The sequence below is a fragment of the Equus caballus genome, chromosome X (assembly GCF_041296265.1).
Source record: "Equus caballus isolate H_3958 breed thoroughbred chromosome X, TB-T2T, whole genome shotgun sequence".
Lineage (NCBI taxonomy): Eukaryota > Metazoa > Chordata > Mammalia > Perissodactyla > Equidae > Equus > Equus caballus.
Window position 1 is genome coordinate 75,501,704 of NC_091715.1, and position 6,000 is coordinate 75,507,703.

A 6,000-nucleotide genomic window follows, 5' to 3' on the forward strand; every position below is an offset into this window, starting at 1 on the left:
AGATTATCCAATTTGTCGGCATATAGCTTTTCATAGTATTATCTTATTATCTTTTGTATTGCTGCGGTGTCTGTTGTAATCTCTCCTCTTTCGTTTCTGATTTTATTAATTTGAGTCTTCTCTCTTTTTTTCTTGGTGTATCTAGCTAAAGGTTTGTCAATTTTGTTTATCTTTTCGAAGAACCAGCTCTTGGTTTCATCAATTTTTTCTATTGTTTTTTTAGTCTCTATTTCGTTTATTTCTGCTCTGATTTTTATTATTTCCTTCCTTCTGCTGATTTTGGGCTTTGTTTGTTGTTCTTTTTACAGTACCTTTAGGTGCACTTTTAGATCGTCTATTTGGGATTTTTCTTCTTTGTTGAGGTAGGCCTGAATTGCTATAAACTTCCCTCGTAGAACCGCTTTTGCTGTATCCCACAGATTTTGGCATGTTGTGATTTCATTTTCACTTGTCTCCAGGAATTTTTTTATTTCTTCTTTGATTTCTTCATTGACCCAATCATTGTTCAGTAGCATTTTGTTCAATCTCCACATTTTTGTGGCTTTTCTGGTTTTCTTTCTGTAGTTGATTTCCAGTTTCATACCTTTGTGGTCAGAAAAGACGCATGGTATTATTTCGATCTTCTTAAATTTATTGAGACTTGTTTTGTGGCCTAATATGTGATTAATCCTGGAGAATGTTCCATTGGCATTTGAAAAGAATGTGTATTCTGTGGTTTTTGGATGGAATGTTCTGCATATATCTAATAAGTCTATCTGCTCTAATGTGTCCTTTAAGGGGAGTGTTTCCTTATTGATCTTCTGTTTGGATGATCTATCCATTGGTGTAAGCGGAGTGTTAAAGTCCCCTACTATTATTGTGTTACTGTCTATTTCTCCTCTTATGTCTGTTAATAATTGCTTTATATATATAGGTGCTCCTATGTTGGGTGAATAGATATTTACAAGTGTTATATTTTCTTGTTGTATTGTTCCCTTTATCATTATGTAGTGCCCATCTTTGTCTCTTATTACAGTTTTTGATTTAAAGTCTATTTTGTCTGATATAAGTATTGCTACCCCCGCTTTCTTTTCTTTGCCATTTGCATGGAATCTCTTTTTCCATCCTTTCACTTTCAGTTTGTGAGTGTCTGTAGGTCTGAAGTGTGTCTCTTGTATGCAGCATATAGATGGATCTTGTTTTTTTATCCAATTGGCCACCCTATGGCATTTGATTGGAGCATTTAGTCCATTGACATTTAAAGTAGCTGTTGATAAATATGTATTTATTGCCATTTTGTCACTTTTTCTTTTTTTTAGTTGTTTTAGTAGTTCTTCTCAGTTCCTTTCTTTTTCTCTTGCTCTCTTCACTTGTGGTTTGATGGCTATCTTTAGTAATATGTTTGATTTCTTTTGTCTTACTTTTTTTCCTGCTTGTTATAGGTTTCTGGTTTGTGGTTACCATGAGGATCCTATTTAATATACTATGCATATAACAGTCTACATTGAGTAAATAGCCTCTTTAGCTTGACCTCTTTCTAAAAGATCTACTTTTTCACTCCCTTCCTCCCACATTATACGTTTTTCACATCATATATAGTCTTTTGTTTAGTGTGTGTCTATCCATTACCCTCTTATAATTGAAATAGGTAATTTTAGTACATTTGTCTCTTAACCTTCATAGTACCTTCACAGGTAGTTGATCTGCTGCCTTTACTATACTTTTACCTTACAAGTGATTTTATTGCCTGTTTTTTCTTGTTGTTGTTTTGGGTTATTTTTGATAATTTTTTTCCTTTTATCTCTATTTGTGGTCATTGCTTTCCCACTTAAATAAGTCCCTTCAGCATTTCTTGTAGAACTGGTTTCTTGGTGATAAACTCCTTTAATTTTTGCTTGTCTGGGAAGCTCTTTATCTCTCCTTCTATTCTGAATGACAGCCTTGATGGATAGAGTATTCTTGGTGGTAGGTTTTTTCCTTTTAGCACTTCAAATATGTTGTGGCATTCTCTTCTTGCCTGTAGGGTCTCGACTGAGCAGTCCGCTGACAGCCTGATGGGCTTCCCTTTATATGTCACTTGTGGCCTTTCTCTTGCTGCTTTTAGGATTCTCTCTTTGTCTTTAATTTTAGACATTTTGATTATAATATGTCTTGGTGTGGTCCTCTTTGGGCTTCTCTTGTTTGGAGCTCTCTGTGCCTCCTGAACTTGGATGTCTGTTTCCTTCCTCAGGTCAGGAAAATTTTCCTCTATTATTTTGACAAATAAATTTTCTGCCCCTTTGTCTCTCTCTTCTCCTTCTGGGACCCCTATAATCCGAATGTTAGCACACTTGATATTGTCCCAAAGTTCCCTTACACTGTTCTCATTCTGTCTAATTCTTTTTTCTCTTTTCTGTTCTGCTTGGGTGATTTCCTCTAATCTTTCGTCTAGCTTGCTGATCCATTCTTCTGCATCCTCTACTCTGCTATTGAGTCCCTCTAGTGAATTTCTCATTTTGAGTATTGTATTCATCATTTCTGATTGGTTCTTTTTTATATCTCCCAGTTCTTTGCTGATGTGCTCACTGTGTTCATCCATTCTTCTCCATATATCTGTGAGCATCCTCATTATATTTTGTTTGAATTATTTGTCAAGGAGGTCGCTAGTTTCTGTTTCACTTAGTTCTTTTTCTGGTGTTTTGTAGTGTTCTCTTGCTTGGAAAGTATTCCTTTGCCTCCTCATTATGCCTCTTTCTCTGTGCTATTTTCTTTGTACTAGGTGAGTCGGCTATGTCTCCTGATCTTGGAGAAGTGGCCTTATATATGAGATGCCTTATGAGGCCCAGCAGTGTGCTTCCCTCTCGTCACCAGACCATAAGAACCAGGAGTGACCCCTTTGTGGGCTACTTGTGTTCTTCTGCTGTGGCAGGGTTGCTCCCACTGCAGGTACCCAGGGAGTCTGATCTTTCCTTCCCTGGCCAGCTATTTGTAAATCCAGTTTGGAGGGGCCTCAGCACTATTGGCTACAAAGTCTATTAGCATACTCTTATTGCAATTGTCCTCTTAATTGCATTGGTACCCAGTGTAGCTGGTTGCTAGGCTCAGGGGTGTACAGTTGTGATAGGCCTGAGGCCAGCAAGGCTGTTGTCAGTTCTCTTAGGAGTGCAGCTGAGTGGGGCTAGCCCTTGGCATGGAGGCACTCAGTTGTTTCAGGCTTTGGAAGGTGGGGCTGATCCTTTGTATGGCTATTTGTGAAGCACAAGTCTTCTGCCATTGATAAGCCTCACCCCCCACTGGACCACATACACTGTCAACACAGTCCTGGTCCGTGCACACTTAACCCCTGGAGCGTACCCCAATGCCACACTACAGAGGCCCCCACTTCTGCCCCAATGCCCCCCACAGTTCACCTGGTCCTCACACAAGCCCTGCCCCACAGAGGCAGACACTCTTGCCTGCCTGTAGAGGATCAAGGCACTCAGTTAATGCAGGCTGAAAAGTAGCCTGAGGGCTTGCTGTTAGGTGGGGCCAGTCCCTAGGGCAGGTTGCCTCCCCTGGCTGAACTGGATTAAATCTGTGCTCTAGTGGGTGTGGCAGACCCCTGGGCTAACAGCCCAAGGGATGCACCTCAATGGCCCTCACTGGTGTCCATATCAGCACACCTGGACCAGCTCAGAACAACGGCCCCCACCAATGTCTCAGTCACAGGAGAGGATCCTCCTGTCAAAAAGATGCCCCCAGAGCCCACCAGGTGAGTCTTGTTTCACCAAAGGACAGTCAGCCTTCTCTCTGGTGATTTTAGGTTGCTGCAATGAGTGAGTTTGCGCATGGGCCCTTTAAGACACGGATCTTTTCAGCTTTCGGCTGATAGCTTTTCTGGGGTGTCCTCGCTGCAGTTAATAGCCAGCAAAGCCAGACAGTAAGACCCCCCTCTCAGTTGGGCTGAGTCGGAAGGATGGTTATAGCAGTATTGCCCCTGCTCTGGACCTCACTCCTCCAGGGAGCGCTGCATAGCTTAGGGTGGCTCCTGCCTGGCCAGCTGAGAAGCTCCGCTGCTCCCAAAGGTGGCTTTTTTCCTCTCCTGCCAGAGTTATTGCCTCTTCTGCTTTTGTCAGGACTGTCCCTTGTCGTGGGGGTTCTCTTTATCCAGTTTTCAGTTTTCAGTCCAGGGTGATTCTTCCCAAAATTGTTGTAACCTGGTTGCGTTTGTGGGAGGAGGTGAGTTCAACGTCTGCTCACAGTGCCATCTTGACGAGATCTCCCCTTGTTTCCTATTTTATTGCTTGAGTTAGAACACCTCATCTTATCTTCTTCTGCCCTTGGGCTGGAATTTACACCATTGTCTCCCCTGGTTCTCAGGGCTTCAGACTTCAGTGAACTACACCACTGGCTTCCTTGAGTCTCCAGCTTGAAGAGGGGTGGATCATGGGACTTCTTAAACCTTCATAATCATGTGAGCCAATTCCTAAAGGAACAGAATTTTATGGATGAGTATTCTGAATTGGCTCTGGGGTTTGGGGAATTGACTCTCTAATCTGATTGGATTAAAAATGCTAGTAAGCAAGGAGGTAGGTAACTCTTGACAAGACATTTTCACATATTGAGGCCTATGGGTTAACTATTCAGGTTCAAAACTGATTTTGCTTGAATTAAAGATGCTTGACTTATGCCTTATCAAAAATACATTGTACATCAGCTTTAACCATTAAGTAAAGAACACACTCTCTTAACATAAGAATGCATACATCCTCTCCTACACCCTATTGGTAACACTTAGTCCCTTTCCAGACATGAGAATCATGTTGACCTGCTAATTTGCAACAGAATACCTATTTTAAACTTCGATGAATATGTATCCAGGGTGTGTTTAATGTGTGTTCTTTGTTCTAAAAATGTATAAGACTGTGCTGAAAACCATGCTTCTCCAGAACACTTTCTTCCTTTCTGGAAAAGTCCTTCCTGGAATATAATCTTCAGTTTGGCTCAAGTAAAATTCACTTTATCTCTCTTATCTGTAAAATGGTTATTGGTTATTTTGCATTAATATTTCTTGGCATAGGATGCAGGATTTCAGAGAAACCCCCTGGACACCACCTTGGATCTACTTTGAACTGCTGCTTGGTAAAACGCACCTGAAGTACTCTTCAGGTGCCCCTGGTGAGTTTCTCCTGAAAGCCAGACCTCTTTATTTAAGTCATAGGTCCTGATTTTTACTTGAGCTGTTTCAAGTGTTAAGACTACGTGTCTTAAAGGACTACTGGTACATTTGCTAGGTAAGAGAAACCTAGGGGGAATTTCCTAGGCCAGGGGAGCCTAGGAGGGACTTTGAAGTGAACAAGGCATACTGATCTTTAATTTGTCTTTAAATTAGAAATAATTGTGTCTATAATGTCTGAACAAATTATTTAATAGAAATTGTTCAGACTTTGCAGTAAAATGAAACTAAAAGAAAATGGGAAAGCAGGCTTGTAAAAGCTGACCAGTTCCTAAGTGGGTAGCCTCCTCCTGGAACTCTGACTGGCTTCATGTACAATACATATGGAGCAAACACTTGCAAGTGCTTAACAAAATGGGGATAACGGTAAATGGTTGGATCTTTTGATCAAGATAACCTAGGATAATTTTAAATTACAGTGGCCACTTTGGGGCTCCTTTGAGCCTCCAAAACTTGTACATTAGCCATTAGAGGGAACATTTCAATTGGATAAGTCATTTAAGAACTGCATTTAAAACCAAAAAGTTCAAAATTCCAAAGTAACCTTATTACAAATATTGTTGCAAAAAGCTAATAAAAATTGTTATAAATGGTATCTGAAAGAAAAGGTTATTAAGTCATGGCTTTATTGACACCCCTGTATTATACCTTTGGAGGAGGGCCCAATATAAGGCCCTCCCATAGTTAAGGAGAGTCTGCAAGACTTTCTGTGAAACTGCTACTGATAGTGTATCACGTTGATTGACTTGCAGATGTTGAACCATCCCTGTGCCCCTGGCATAAATCCCACTTGATCATGGTGTATAATCTTTTTGATGTATTGCTGT